At 37.4% G+C, this 17,327-nt stretch overlaps 1 protein-coding gene across 6 annotated transcripts in view; it reads right to left on the bottom strand.

Moving 5' to 3' along the window:
* LOC124631198 (protein outspread) overlaps window positions 1–17,327 on the bottom strand; it is a 262,107-nt gene that overhangs the window by 119,790 nt on the left and 124,990 nt on the right. The gene's annotated exons all lie outside the window — the stretch shown is intronic.

Below are 17,327 nucleotides of genomic sequence, written 5' to 3'. Positions count from 1 at the left end.
GATAGGGACGGTAGTGAAAGTGTCCCATTCGATTGTTGTGACTGTTTCCAATATTATATCTATCTGTTGTTTTGCTTACTAGGGATAGGAATGTTCACGCTATTGTCAAATGAATTCATTGATGGTGGACGCTGGCTGCTATATTGAAAGGGCAATTTGCCATGATTGTGGCAAATACTCATAAGCTTGTGGGGTAAATGTTGAGTTCATGAGTATTACAATTGTTCATTAAATCACATTTGCAGATTTTGCAACGCGAACACACTCAATTTGGACAAGCAACGCGACAAAAAATCTGCTGTGCGTATTCGCACGAACTAGTGGTCAAGTGCGTTAAAATCCAATCCGACAATCTGTTAACCTCTTGGGTGCAATAGTATATTTACGAGGCAATAGATATTAAATTGAGTGTCGCGTAGATGTGCCATACAAAAGGTTAATACCCTCACATTTCCATCAACATTTCAGTGGCAGAAACCAAACGTATAATATATTTCAATGTCAATTTACCCTCTATCGGATACCGCACGCCATTGAACCGGCACTTTCATGACAAGCCACGCCCGCCATTGTGTTTATAGGGCTGACAGAAAAACAAGTACTTTGTTCTATATTTGACCGGACACTGAGGAAATATGGACCTTTCTATTGCCTGTTTAGAGAAAATTAAGCTCCAATTTAGAGTAACTTAGGTGGCAAGTTAGCCGTAAAGAAGGAGAAAAAGTAGCCTTTTAAGCTGACTTAGTGGTGATAGCTTCGTTAATTCTTGAGAGGGAAGTGTACTTAAGTAATAGGTACTTAACAAGCCTAGTACAGTTCTTGATTTAAGGTAATTTTACTTGGGTTTTTATGGAATGAACAAGCTCTGGCCTGTAGTTTCACTTGTTCCTGAACTAGACGTATCATAAATCGTTCTCAGTATTTTTTAAAATGTTTACGTACCTAATTTATATTTTTTGTTTTTCTATCATGTGTAAATCTAGTACCATTTTAGTTAGGACCTTCCTCAACATTTGACCCAATCGCGCATCCGAACTTTGACATCACATCTTAAAAAAAATGACGTGACCACATACAAACTATCTTTTGCTTAACACTTTCATCTACAAGTTAACCTTATAACCTGGACTTACATAACATACAAACAGACATACATACATATTTTTTTTACAAACTGACAACCCTACATATATCCGTTTGTTTCACTGATCACTTGTCAGCGGTTAACAAATCAAGATCAATCCAGATACACCTAATTTAAATGATTATGATTTCTCTCTTTCACTCTTACCAACATTCCTATCTCCATCTCTCTCTAAATCGTGCGCATACGACTCCGAAGTTAGGCGTGATCGAGCTATCATTTGTCACGGTGTATTTTTTTTTGTGAATAGATAAGAGAATTCGATATGACACCTAATAAATTAGCCAAATTGATATGCGTGATTAAGTTCAAGTCTTGAGGTTGTCAGTTTAAAAAAGATTTGTTGGTTTAAGTTTGAGCTAGACATCTTAAAGTAGTAAGAGCAAATGTCACGCACCAGGAAAACTGCTGTCCGCTATCAAGTAAAAAGATTTAAATATGTATACCTATTTATTTACTGGATTAAATTATATAACTCCAAAAAATGGTTTTAGGATCGTATGCTAGCACATCCTTTTTCACTTAAGCCATGCACAAAACATCAACAAACTTTCAACCCCCTATAAATCAGAACAAACCTTAGATCAATTCTTTCTCCCAACTAAGGAATACTCTCAGTTCTCACCAATAAATAACCACCACAAGTAAACCTTAAATCACGAAGCCGACAGCTTAAACTATAAATCTGTTCTCTTAGCAAATATTACGGCAGAGATGTGCGGTAGAAAACTAAAATATTGCGTCACTACGGCTGCGCATCCCAGCCTTGCTAAATGTCGGGTCACGCGTGCCTTCCTCATCTGAGAACCTGGTATTAGCACACCTGATCCAACGAGGTTAAACGCCATTTTATTCGAAAACTTACGCTTCCCCAATTTCGAGGAAAGTTAGTGTAATTTTTTGTTGGGCACCCAATTTTTTGGAACGCAAGTGTAATTTTGACACCTTAAATCAATTAATTCACCTTCACCTTCATTAAGAATAATTAGTCACCTTATTTAGTCAGTAAGAGTCTGACACTCCCTCACCGCTGCTAACCCACAGCGGGAGGGGTCATTTGATGATTTTTGACGTCGGTAAAAAAAAAAAAGTTTATGCTATAAACGCTGATAATAATTTCTGCCAGATGATGCTAACCAACACTGTGCAACCAGAAGTTATCTGTCAGATAAGTTCCTTATAGGCTAACAGGGACTTTATCAGCGACCGATGTAACTGGCCACTACTGTTGTACATATTAATGACACGTTCAGTAATGGTTACAAATTAAGGTCAGGGGTTTCTTAAGAAGTCTGAAACTACATGCATATGTGATTTTGTTTCTTCGAACTGATGGATTGAGATCGACCGTTATTGCATCTGCTAGCATCACCGCATCACTGATGGATGTCGTGTTATTTATATTCAAATAGGTCAAGCTAAGGACCGGGCTCTATGGTTCTCGTTACGGTAAAGCTACGACCGATATCATCGGTATATGACCCAGTGTTTGCGTGACATAGGTCGCTGACGGACGCATAACGCGAGCCGCTGCCAACAGATTGTTCTAGAAATGACCTTACCAATTAATCATTAAGTGCTAATTAAACTAAACCAAATAGAGTTAACAGCAGTTACATCAGAAAGAATAAATGAAAACGCTGTGACCCAAAAAATGCGCATCACACAACAAAAAATTTAACACAGTCACCTCACTAGTTATTACGTTTACGCAATAATTACAATTACGAAACAAAACAACACTATTCCTAAAATAATAGTACATTCACAAACACAATTGTTTCCGAGTAGATCATTTGATAAACGAATTTACGCAATTAAAAGAGTGTAACTAAAAATTAACACTTTTCATTATGACTGTGTTTCGATTTTGTAATGTGGGAAATGCTTTGAAAGGTAGAATGGTAGTTTCCGGCAATGAAATGGTAGAATTGAAGAATGGATTGTTTTTGATATTGTTAGATAAGACTTTTGGATGAGAATGGATGAAAAGAATGTGCGTAATACTGTTTATTGTACTGTGGAGAATTAAGATGTTTTATGAATTGATAAATGAATTACTTGTGAAGATGGGATCAACAAAATTCATTAATAAGCAGTAAATGAGGCATTTTAGATCCACCCTAGTCATCACCCTAGTAGTTTAAAGATATAATTAAATCGGCATGAAAGAGAACTTTAAAGAAAAATAATAAACTACACTTTGTCAAACTGGGTCATTTATTTTCCTTTACATTTAAACCTTCTTCAAAACCCACACTACAGGGTAGGTAACATAAAGTCTTACGTACTAAGAAATTCCCTTAGGGCGGGGGTGTATCACCACAGTCAGCTTGGCGCCTCCGGCTACTTTCACTACAAAAGTTCATTGACCCCGCGCCAAAAATACTAGCGGCGCGGGCGCAACGGCTACGTCAAGTTACGTCATCACCTCGCCGCGGTTTCCGCAATGTGCTATAAAGATGCGCAGACGACGCTGCGTTTGCGCAAGATTGATGGCTAAAGGTGTGTGAAAACAATTATTGTAGGATTTTATTCTTGTTTAGTTGTCTTTAAATTTGTCAAAATTGCTGAATTTAACTGTTGTTGTGTCATCATCATCTTAAGCGTTTTTATCGTCACACAGGCCTCTTCTCACACAAAGAAGGATGGAGTGTTAATCACCACACTTATTGAGTATAAGGGTTGGTATATCAGTGTATCTGACTTTTCATGGAAATATGAGCTGAGCTTTTGCCATTATTTTTGAATTTAGGAGGAACTTGGGAATTTAACCTTAACATCGATGGCCTGTGCGGCTGTAACTTAGTCACGAGCTTACTAATAAATATCAATACTATAGAGTACGTACCTATCTTATCTTTCATCCTACCAATCAACAAAGAAGAATGTTACAAAAACTTTTTCTATGCAACGATTACTATCGTCGAAAGTAAAAGCTCACACATAAAACATTGTTGTCATTCGATACAGAATCTCGATATAAGCTGAAACAATAGAGAGAGCGATACTCGACGCTCGGGTGCGCGTGCGCTGATGATCGATTAGTTGAAAATCGAGATGTTAAATGATCGAGTGACGAATTGTGCTGATTTGGAGAGATTGTTTTAGTCGGAGGTAAAAGTTTTATTGTGTTGGGTAATATTTAGAAATGATTGAATTGGTTCTTGCTGTTATGATTTTCAAATGCCGTTGATAAGAAAGTTTTCAAACACAGCACACATGGAAACAATACAGCTTCGACCTGAAAATACAACAATCTCACTAATATAACGTATATTTATATAATTAATTTATGACGTAATATATAAAGACAATAAGCCGTCTTCTTAATTGGATAACCACAATCGGATAATCAATTGTTATCTAATTACGAAGAGGCCTAACAAAGCCTTCTATTTAACTTAAAAAAAATACATTTGAAAATGATTCTCAAATAAAACCGGCCCAGTACGAGTCGGACTCGCGCACAAAGGGTCCGTACCAGCAAAAAATCACGTTTGTTGTATGGGAGCCCCCCAAAATATTTATTACATTCTAGTTTCCAGTATTTTTTGTTATAGAGGCAACAGCCTACCTATTGTACATCAACCGTGAAAATTTCAGCTCTCTAACTATCACGGTTCATAAGATACAGCCTGGTGACAGATGGACGGACGGACAGAGGAGCGAAAACATTAGGGTCGCATATTACCCTTTGGGTACGGAACCCTAAAAACTATGTCTCATAACCGTAGCCCGTCAGCAACAGCTAAACAATTTAATTCTTTTACGACCACTATATAACCACGGGGCTTAATCGCTCGTAAAATATTATAAGTTTTATCATCATTTAATAGGATGCGAAAACACCGTGTTGCGCTGTGACCCTGACTCACTTCGCTTCAATACGTTACTTTGTAGACGGGACACTTTGAAGCGATTGAAAGTTGCTGTCGGGTCGCTTGTGAATGAATTGATTTGAGAAATATGTTGAAGTGTGTAGACTGATACATCATGCAATGAGTGTAGACACAATAATTGTTGTTGCTTTTATTTAATAGCAGTAGCCATTGATGCAGATTGAAGTCCAATTTCACGTTTCAGTATTGGTGGTTTATAGAGGAAACCTTGAAACAAACTCGAAAAGGAACATCAACAAAGTAGCATCACTACTCCGTTAAAAGAAATTACAAAATAGTAGATCGCAATCTGTTTGACCAAAGAAAAACACCAGGAAACTCATATCCTTTGATCGGCAACTTTTTGTCGCTTACATGTAGCCAATCTGCGACTTAGTAGCTAGGATTACCATTTAATTGGCCACAGAGATCTTTGATACGCCTTCGTAAGGTCTGTAGTCGATGGCCTTAGTCATGCCGATAGAGTTTCTTAGTCTATGATAAAAATAGTTTTACTACTAGTACATGCTTAGGTAACTAATGTGCGGAATATCATAAAACGGAGGAAGAAAAAAAAGTGGAGATGTCAAGGAAGGTAGGTCAGGCGCTTTCTTGTAGGTCAAGCAACGTACGGTAGGCGTGATCTACTAGAACTAACGAAGCGTTCGGGTTCCTTGTCAAAAGCAATCTGTCAGAGATTGGTTTTGATTGATTGGTGATTTTATTTTGAAAATAATGGATGGTTTCCATAGACGGCGTGTAAGGACCCTTAATAGTCACGTTCCTGGTCCCCCGAACACCTGCATTTTGGCGCGCTACTTTCTTAGGAGATTTTGCGTTATGACATCTCCGCTAGTCATTTTGTTCTCCATGGTTATTTTCGACCATAAACAATATAAAGTTTTTATTTGTCACCAATAATAAAGTTCATTCTATTAATTATTTTTATTCAATATGCATAAGCATAGTTGTATGATTGTAAAACGAAAGTAATTGAAATCAATTAAAATAACGAAATTATATTTTTAAGTACTCATGTTACTCTTTCGTGCCGAGTCATAAACCAGCAATTTCTATTTTAATAATTATTGCAAACCAAGTGAAATATGTATAATTACAGTAAAAAATAAGCTGCATAATTTCCTATAAACCCATTCTTATTATGGAACAGAATAAATTATGAAATTCATTAAAACAAAGTAGCAAGGATAACGTGGTTTCAATCATTAACCAAAATCAAATTCCCTCTTAAACATTATCAGGGGATTTTCACCCTTACGTTCTATGTTTTAAGGTTTACATAAACGGTATAGTTAACTTTGTAGATAGTTAATGACAACAGAGATTGGCATCGGACCGTGTGACAGATACGAAATGACTTATACTGTGTGAAAAATTACTTTTGATTTCCTTTAAAAACTTCGTTTCCTTATTAATGTGGGTAAAACGTTTAAAAGTGCAGATTTGAGAAATTATTTTGGTGGCTTATGGTAATAGTTGTTCAATTCGTAAAAGTTTTATGTGTGAAAAATACAAAGAAAGTATTTATTTTGATTTTTCAAAAGGACTTTTGATATTACAAATGGGCTGTCAAATTAAATCTCGTTATAAAGAGGCAATCTTCTTATTGTAAATAAGAGGTATTTTAATTCCTATTAAATAATACATAATGTTTTGTCATAATGACAATATACTTCTTTACGCAATATCATCTGCCGAGCCTTTTCCCAACTATGAAGCCGATCTTGAGATCGGCTTCCAGTCTAACCGGATGCGTCTGAGTACCTACTAGTGTTTTACAAGGAGCGACTGCTTATCTGACCTCCTCAAGTCACCCAGGCAACCCAATACCCTTAGGTAAGACTGATTGTCAGAATTTCTGGATTTTGACTTCCCGGCTGCCAAAGATGATCAAATGACAGCCGGGATCTACAATTTATCGTGCCAACTCAAAAACGCACATAAACTTTCACCATATCCAACGACATATTCCTTCATTCTATTTTTGAAATTTCAAACACTCCCACATGACCTTCTCACATCCAACCGGATAACGTTCTTAATTCAAATTCAAGAGTCGAATCATCTTGAACCTTAACACATTGTGTTCGAAAAACGAATCGAATTATTGTCTGGTTAGGGCTGTGACTATTCGTTTCAGTAATTATTTTCTGCAAAAAGAGTCAGTCAACTGGAAAAGTCCATTATTCACAAATAATCTAATATTGAGCCTGTTAATTTATAAGAAGGAAAACCATTTTTAACAGCATACAGACTAATAGAGCCGAAAAGAAAGGAAGGCATCTTGCATCAAAAGTACGTAAGAAAATCCCTGAAAGACCAATTTCGATATCAACCTAGATATCCCTTATACATATTAAAAGGTATTTAAATTATGGATTAAGTTTATAACTAACTAATTTATGTTCTACCTCGCCAGCCCTCACACACAATGATGACGCATCAATGAATGAATTTGATTCGTGATCGAAGCGTTGACATCGACCCGACCTTGGCGAGGTAAGCCGATGTGACCCGAGCGCGTTCGGGTCAAGCTGTCCTAATCCGATATTTGAATATCGAATTACGAATGGCCACTTATGGGAATTATTCTTTTGTTTTTTTTATTAAGTCTCTTATGAGGGTTTAAGTTTTATGGTTACCGATAAAGTGTATGTTAGTTATCTCATAGTTAATGCTATCTGCCAGATAAAGGATGTGGCTGTGAAATCTAATAAAGAGTGTGAAACCAAAAGTTATATCTGTTAGATAAGTTCTTGATTAGCTATCGGAGACAGAAAATTACAAGTGACTTCTGACCAGTTTCACCGTAAGTAAAAATTCACTAATAAGTATCTTAATAAGTAATAAGTCACTTTAATTCACATAAGTTCGAGCAGGAGTCGAACTCACAACTCAGTAGGTGTAGTATTTCCAGTTTGAAAACCAGTACAATAACACTAACAATTACACCTACTATCAGCACTTTCATAAAAATTTTAAACTACCATAAAAAAACTTGGTTTATGTATCTCGGAACTACATAACGGAACTAGGTTAAAAGAACAAACTTATAAGGAAAAGAATTAACCTGATTGTGCTAGATAAGAATAAATACAATGACGAATTTCCTTCACTTTTAGGTGTTTCCGTAATTTTAGAATGACTATATGTTTCACATGGTTTCACCCGCATTGCAAAGGACTACCTACTCCTGGATAAACATTAACCCATGTACATACATATATGTATGTACGAAAAGAAGACCCGAAAGGACTAAATCCAAAAAAAAAACACAAAAGTCAGTCCTTATATTGTTGGGCTTAAAAGCACCTGTTATCTATACTAATATTATAAGGAGGAAAACTTTGTTTGTTTGTGTGTTTGGTTGTAATGAGTAGGCTCAAAAACTACTGGACCGTTTTTAAAAATTCTTTTACCATTCGAAAGCTACATTATCCACGAGTAACATAGGCTATATTTTATCCCGGTACGGGCAGTAGTTACCACGGGACGCGGGTAAAACCGCGGGAAAACGGCTGGTTTATTATAAAGATTGAATACCTCCCTAAGTAACAAATGAATCATTAAGTACTAACACAGGCATATATTTTATTAGTACTAACATATAAAAACGCACACAAACAAACAATTCTCATGAACAATGATGCAAATCAGTCAGCGCAACCGCACGTATTGCAATGCTGCGCGCACGCAGGTCAACAAACGCTGCGCATTGTCATGCAGCGAGGATAGCGACGCATACTGCTACTGAAGCTTAGCTCTGTCAACACGCAGGTCTCATCAAATAACTTTGCCAGTCTCAACCTGCCTAGTCTTTGCCAGGACTTCCAGTCTTGACCAGATGAAGCTAAGTGTCAGTAGTTTACATAGAGCGGCTGCCTACCTGAGCTCCTCAACCTAGTTAGATAGGTAACTGGATACCCCTCGGTAAGACTTTCAGCCTGCTTACAGTTTCTTTAAATTGACGGTTCACCATGCTGCAGGACACCCAACACAAATTTCATAACTTAATTTATTGGAACTTATAAAATAACTCCTCCCGCTGTGGGTGCAGCGTATGAGAGTGTCAGACTGTTACTGACTTAAACCCACCATGTTCCTTCTTAAGCCCTTTAGGGTCAATTCCCACTGAAAGAGCAGCGGCCGTAAGAGCACGGACAATGTAAGAGCGCGGCGCGGCGCGCTCGCGCTCAATCACTTGCATTTGCAACTGCTCTTTCAGTGGGGATTGACCCTTACGTATCAGGGCTGCGGTAACTCTTTCGAACAATCCCGCAACCCCGGCAGAATTACTATTTTCACCACTGGGATAAATAACTTGATATGTAAGATGTCACAGGATTCAAAATGGCCGACAATGTCATTTACTATGTAGCAAAGAAATGTCAACCAGTGCGTGCAGATAATTCTGCTTTCCTTGAACGACAGAGGTTAAGAACTTGTACATTATGTAATTATTTACAAAAATGACCGCTTATTTCTCGCTGTTTTAAGCAAACTAGTGCTTATTATGTCTTTTACTAGAATCTCGGACAGACCATTTGCAGTTGTTCTAGGAAACTGATTAAACTGATTTATTTAGTTACATAGTTGTAACCTGTATAGTTCTATATCTTGGACACCAATGATTGTGTTTCGGATGGCACGTTAAACTGTAGGTCCCGGCTGTCATTAAACGTCCTTGGCAGTCGTTACGGACAGTCAGAAGCCAGTAAGTCTGACATCAGTCTTACCAAGGAGTATTGGGTTGCAAGGCTAACTGGGTTGAGGAGGTCAGATGGGCAGTCACTCCTTGTAAAGCACTGGTACTCAGCTGAATCCGGTTAGACTGAAAGCCTACCCCAACATAATTGGGAAAAAGACTCGGAGGATGATGATAAGCAAAATTATACTTTGGCTTCCACTTGGATGCTCTAATAATAACACTCAATAGGTTAGTATTAGAATAAAGTATACAAAAGTAGCAATAGCAACCAGATTTCACGTGCCAATGGCCCCTGACCTACCACCACATTACCGAAGTTAATTTCCTCTTAAATAGAGATTTTATGCATATTGACATTAATTGCAGTAATAAGTAATAACATTAGCAATTACACGATTTTGCATCGTCATTTATTGCACATAATTTCTTGAGAAAGTTACGGTGAAATTCATGTGTCTATGTTCCTTTCCCTTTTCATCGTATATTTCAGAATAATATTAACCTCTTTTGTATTAACTCTGAGCTCCAATCAACGGCGGATCCAGGGGGTAGGTCACAAGGTCATGACCCCCCCCTGGGCCAGGTTCAGGACCTAAGAGGACCAATAATTGAAATGGTTAAACACGATGTTTTCAGTTTTTGTTATAAGTATAAGATAATTTTTATTCCGAGTGAATAGGTAGATACCTACATAGTTACAGGTAGAGTAGTTTTGCTGAAGAATTCGTGCTCGCAACGCTCGCTCTCTATTCTTTATTTACTCTTTATCCGTACCCAAAAGGAGGAAACGGGACCCTGTTACTAAGAATCCGCTGTCCGGGTTGTCTACATTACATGCTGTATCTCATGCAGGGCCGTCTTAACCTATGGTGCAGGGTGTGCGAATAACCCGGGCGCCTCGGTCTCAGGGGCGCCGCGGGACGCCCCACCACCAGGAAATTTCGAAGAAATTACACCCGTTCGATAAGGAAGTTCCACATTGTATCATGATACTGACAAAAAAGTCGCCTTCGCTTTGTTGGATCGATCATTTTGATTATTTTTAACTTTTAACATCCTCCAACTAAGTGAAAAAATTCTAGCTCGCTACGCTCGCGAGTAAATGACTATGTCTGTACTGTATTTCTGATTATTTATTATTTTTAATGACGCACCGAATCAACCAACACAAATGGCACTCGCTCTAATCACGGTTTCTTTTTATTTGTACGTAATTCCCAGTCTGATTTGTGAGTCTTCAAACAAATAATTTAAAAAAGTTAAAAAAATAATTTAAAAGAGCGCTCGCTGCGGTCGCGGCTACTTGTTGCTTTACAATGTATTTAATCAAGTGCTTTTGTGTCGTAGGCTCAAAAAATTTCGCGCTCGCTTCGCTCGCGCAATATCATATATACCTTGCCTTGATAACTTCATAAGTCAAATATAACAAAAAACAATATTAATGGAGTCCTCAAAAACAAAACAGTTTGCGCTTCCGACTGCTTGTTACAGCGCTTTTTAAAACTTATGAACTTTTTGTGTCCCAAAATTAAAAAATTTGCGCGCTCGCTTCGCTCGCGCTAATTTTTACAATAACGTAGTCCTGTCTCGACTTTCATAACTTAAATCTGGCCAACAGTTTGAGCCTACAATGATTCGGAAACATTTTTATAAGTCCTTTACCTACCAAAAAAGTGACTTTCGTTCGAACGTTCTTATTTATATTCCTTTCAATAGATACATAGGTGGCGCTTGGGTGATGATTAACCCTTACCAATAGTAAGACAATTGAAGTTTTTACAGAAAATGTTTTACTGTTGCTGCAATAAAAAAAACGTACGCGCCCTTTTCTACGTACACAATACTTTGCAAACGTTTAGTCTTCAACCTGAAAAAATTCTCGCGCTTGCTATGATCGCACTTTCTTGTATTTGTGCTGTCTATTTGTTATACAGCAAGAAAGCGTTTTCATCTACTTTTAGTCCTCGAACTGAAAAAAAATTTTCGCGCTCGCTTCGCTCGCGCTTTTTTCAATTTCACGTCTGTGATTCTATCCAGGAAATCGCGTTCGCTCAGCTCGGACCATTTTCTACATAAAAACACTTTTTTAACCTTAGTCCTCGACCTGAACAAAAATTTTCGCGCTCGCTTCGCTCGCGCTTTTTTGTTTAGCACGTGTGTGTAGTATAAATACGAGAAATTGCGCTCACTCTGCTCGGGCCATTTTCTACATGAAAACACTTTTCTTCACATTCGTAAAAATTTCGAGCTCGCTACGATCGCGCTTATTGTATTTATACGCTACAATATAATATTTTTTGTGACTTGACCACGACTGTGTGACTCCCCCCTGGTGCCGAAGCTGGATCCGCCCTTGGCTCCAATACCCCAAATCTTATGGTATCCAAAATAATGTGAACACCAAAAACATGACCAGAATGTCATTAAAGCTGTGCACTTCATATTCAATTTAACACGACGTCATTACATTAAAATTTATTATGATAACCTGCCTGGACACAATCACAATTAACCAATCAGGTTCGAGTTACAACAAAAATTCAATTACCCACAAAAATAATTTGGACATTACAAAATCCTTGCACGCTAGGGGCGCGACCGCAATTTTGTCAAATTTGACCGCAGTCAGCTCCGAACGTCGTAATGGCACTCATTAAATATGGAGGTAATTGGGACCAGCATGCGAGATCAAAACTGTACATATTAATTACAGTTTTGATGAAATTTCGTTTTAAGATGAGTCAAGTTTCGTTGAAGAGTCACCTGATGTTTTCTGAATGGCGGTGTCGATAATTGTCTTAAAGTATACGTTTTTTGCAGCAAGGGGAAATGACCACCTGGTACCAAATACACTCTGAAAAGAGCCACCTTCCATTTATATGAAGCAGGCTACAGAAGCAAGGACAAGAACTCAAACTCTTCAACACCAAAACACAGACATTATTGACAATATTTCCCTGTGAACCAGTCCAAAACAATGCTATCAGCTATCAACAGCTACCTGCAACTTTATCAGACCCAATACAGCTATCGAGCAAATTCCCCATCGCTTAAACCATGTCCACCAAGGAAAATAGGCGTGAACAAGCCATAAATCAGTATTACCCCCATCTAATAACCACGAAAGGGGTACCGTTAGCTTGCCTGCGAACTACAGACTAAACTGTCGGCCGACAATTGACCTGACGGCTGGGAAAACGAAAGAAAATCTCGATTCCAATCATAGTTTTAAGTCTCACACCGGCTGAATACCTGATCTTTGTAATGTGCGTACTACCAGTCATCTTTCATACTGATTTATGAGCCCAAAGCAACTGTCGGGCGACTAAAAGTTTGCAGTGTGTTCGAGCCGATAGTGCCGATGACGGCGGAAGATTTATCACATATTCAAGCCGCTTCCGCGACGGGGTGAGCAGAAATGAAGCTAATAACTCCTCTATTCGAGTGTTGGCGAATTAATGGTTATATGGCGTATTCACAAATGTTATATAGCAGAAATATTGATATTTGCGATGGGATTTGGTTTGTGATTTCTGAATATGCTGATGGGAATTGTAGTATGTGTGGGCTTTGGTGATAGAGATTATTTTTTGATGGGGAAATCATCTAATCCCGTTATTGGTGCAGCGTGAGGGAGTGTCAGACTCTTACTGACTAAAACCATATTCATTCTTAAGATCTTCCTTCTTAGATTCTGCAAGATTATTTCCTATGGTAATAAATAGTTCTATTATCTATTTAGTCACTATCTTATTCCAAAATTATAATTTATTTTATAAGAATATAAATTCATAAACTTTCTGTAGATTACAAAATATGCAACCAGCAGTCGAAACTCGGGCGCGTCATTAAGATCGCGTGCGGTGCGCATACGCATCTGTCGTCAAAACGAGATAAAAGAGCGAAATATTCGAGGCACGTAACGCTTGTGTGTTTTTACAAGTAATTACAACCACCGTGGACAAGTTGAGTTCTTTTGTTTTTTAGGTATGTGTGTGTGTGTGTGTATGTCTAGGGTGTGTGCAAGGTGGGTAAAGGTGTATAGTAATGGTAAGAGCTTGAGATGTATTTTTTGAAAGTTTGAATGCTATATCATTATTGTATGTTTGTAGCAATCAAATGTTGTTCAGTTATTTTTTTATAAAGTTACCATGTTTGTATTAGCATCTGATGGGAGAAAAGAAAGGGGAAAGCGTTCCCAGATCATCTCATCCTGAATTTAAATACGTAATAAGCAGATAAAAGATTCTGCATTTTATTTTTACAAAACGAGAAACCTAAGCTTCCTCATGTTAGGACTTTCTCACAACATCTGTTACGCAAACAAACAGGTACATAAAACACGCAAAACCACAGCCAAAAGCCAAGCGATAAAAATCACAACTTTTCCTTTAGCCAGCCATAAAACAGCCAATGTACGCAATAACCGGTCAAACCGCATATTTCCCAGTTTTCCCCACTTTTCCTACGGTGAACAACCTCGCTACATACATGGGTATGTGAAAATGACATAAAAATGCGCGTGCGCCACTTTCGATCTCAGACAGGCTTCCGTTGATGTGTACTCACTTTTATTTTCTAATCGACTTTCGACGGGGTCCAATTATCTTAGAAATATATCTATCTGTGCGATTATCGATTTGAATCACGTCCAGTTGTCGAGATAACGTTAACTAATGAGGGTACTTGAGTCGAGATCGTCTGTGTCGCTATTCGGATGGAATTGTAACGTTAACTTAGAGCATTGAACTTACTGGAGTCGTCATGAGCTCAAATCTTTACCGAAAACAATGTCAATTTACGCGTGTTTTTTTTTTATTTTCATGGGAATATTTATGGACTATCCTACACTTGGGGTCACGAGGGACGCGTCAGACTCTTAACGGCTAAAAACTACCTGATTCTGCCTGCATTTAGGATGAGAACAGCCGACGCAACAGAAAGTGATAGCTTACTGATGCATTTTCGATCACATTGTTACGCATGCACACGACAAAATTGTCAAAAACATTAATAAACTGTTACTATTACCATATTTTGTGTCTAGTTATCATCGATAAAACAAAATAATTGATTAATAAACTTAACGCCGACATACACATTCGAGTATCTTTCTACCTTTTGGCAGAAAGTAACCCACGGCAGTTGCTTGTCCGATAGTTTGAATGCTCTAGGACCGTAAATAAAAGATGGCTTCCAAAAGATTGCGTCACTAGTAAAAGTTCAAACAGCCATAAATCGTTAAAGAAGTACTAATTAGTTTTATCACGCCTGGTTAATAGTTTTGGAGTGTCTGTTTTTATGTTTCCTATTTATTTTTAATCGTTTTCATAATTAAATGTGATTACTTATTGTTATATGAACGAGATATTATATATAAAAGAACCAGATATTTATATAACATAACAAATTCTATTAATAGCTTGTATTCGTTGCGTTGCGTCACACAAAAATGCCATCAGAATTATATACTCTAGTAATAGTAATTAATTTAATTACATGAGCTATTTCCTGATCTTAGATTTATCTCTGTACCAATTTTCATTTGAATGGTTTCACAAGTTTTGGCCTAGATATTGAGTAAGGATTAAACATCGCAGACATTCAAAATAATATCTTCCAAAACAAACAAAATCAGAGATTCCTAATCAGTATCAAAAAACTTTCAATTCTCCGCAGCAATGTTTTAATAATGCTATCAATCAATCACATTCTACCCGGGTAATTAGCACTATAACCGGTTACTATGGCAACAAAATTGATGATATCAGAAATTGAAACAAATTGTAACACCGGTAACATTTCTCTTCGTAATAGTTTTGAGGCAAATCATTATTTAATGCGAAATTAATGGGTGGTTTAAGACCTCATTTATTAGTGTGCTTTTAGATCAAATAATCAAAGTACTAGAGTAGAACAGGAGAGTAGACAGCATTCTTTTGTTGTTCTCTCTAAAAGAATTTGATAGGTGAGAATAGAGTGAGCATTTAGACGCCCACTATGCTTGGATCTATAAAAAACCTTCAGTCATGAATAGTTATGAAAGTCTTCCAAAAAGGTTTACTTTTATTATTAGATCCTGAGGGGTGAAAAGATGATGAGGATCTCTCGGTTGGGGAAGAATATACTTGGCTACCTATCTGCTAAGTTATTTCAATATACAACATGTGTATGTAAAATCAGCGACTGCCTACTGTTTCGCCCGCGTCCCATGGAAACTAATTCACACACAGAGACACAAAGTAGCCTATAACCTTCCACAATAAATTTGGTATCTAACACCAAAACTTTCCAAGTCAACAGTACACCATGGAAATTCAATTAAATCAAGGATGTAAACATAAAAGTGATTGTTAGCATACCATAGCATGTCCTCAGATACAGATCTCAACCTCCATGCTGACCTTGGACAGTCGGAAGACGTCAGATAGTGTATTGTAAGTACGTGACGCTTATCAATCTCAGTCTTAATTAGTTTAAGAATGTTTGCTTTACCGGGAAGGGTTTTTGGATGAAGGCTGTAAAAATATGCTCAGTTAGTGGGAAGATTTATTGAGCAGTACTGGGGCCAAAAGAGATGTCTGCGTGTCCTTTGAAGTATGGATCAAATGTTACATTGGCCAGATCGGGATCAAACTTTTAGACCCAAGATTGTCCAGTTTTTTCATTAAGAAAAAATTGGTCTATGAATGGTATATGTTAGAAACAGAAAATTTTATAATAGGTATATATGACTGTCTACGCGGCAGTGATTCTGCGAACTGACTCCACGATGACACTTAAAAGTTCAACTTTTTCACTAAACTACTGAAAGTAAATTACTGTATTGTTATGGCCAAGTTTACTATGGCTCCATTACTTAAGCTTCAGTTATCTAAAGACAAGTGTGAACAGTGGGATTGTCGGCAATAGATCGAAGCTATCAAGACATATTGCAACATATAATTTGGGTCCGAAGGCTGGGAACGCGATGATTTGCCAATAAAACCATCGAGAATGTATACCATGATTCGAAGTGAACTCAGGTGCATAATATTCTTGCCACTGTATCTTTCATCAAAAAACTGGAAATCTTTAAAAAGTTTTTGTACACATCAAAATCTTGGTTTGCGCTTACCAATTGTGTATGACATTAAAATGACTCTTCGCTCTGTTCTTAAGCTTATATTAAATCTCCAAAATAATCACGGCATAAAAATCTGCTTTCTATCTCATGTATTCAAGTGCAGAATTATAAATTTCTTGATACGTTGGATGGCTTCTTCGATGGAATGGCTATCATTCCATTAAACACTGAAACAACACTTATCTATCTATCTATCTTCATAACATTGTCTCATTTGTCTCTCACACACACCTGTCTCCTCAAGCAACACTATGTGTTACAAGAAACTTTTCCAACCAGCTAGAAAGCTTCAAACAATAATTTGTTGGCCAACGACCACAATTACCTCTTGTTCAACAGAACAGTGATTGTCGCCAATCAATCGTAGTGGCATAACTAGAGAAAACCTATCATTATAGCGCTACCACCTATTCTGATATTTACTTGAAAGTATACAATATTGTCTGA

This window comes from Helicoverpa zea, chromosome 6 (genome assembly GCF_022581195.2).
Source record: "Helicoverpa zea isolate HzStark_Cry1AcR chromosome 6, ilHelZeax1.1, whole genome shotgun sequence".
NCBI classification, from domain to species: domain Eukaryota; kingdom Metazoa; phylum Arthropoda; class Insecta; order Lepidoptera; family Noctuidae; genus Helicoverpa; species Helicoverpa zea.
The sequence above is the reverse complement of the archived record's forward strand: the minus strand, read 5'-3'. Positions and strand labels throughout refer to the sequence as shown.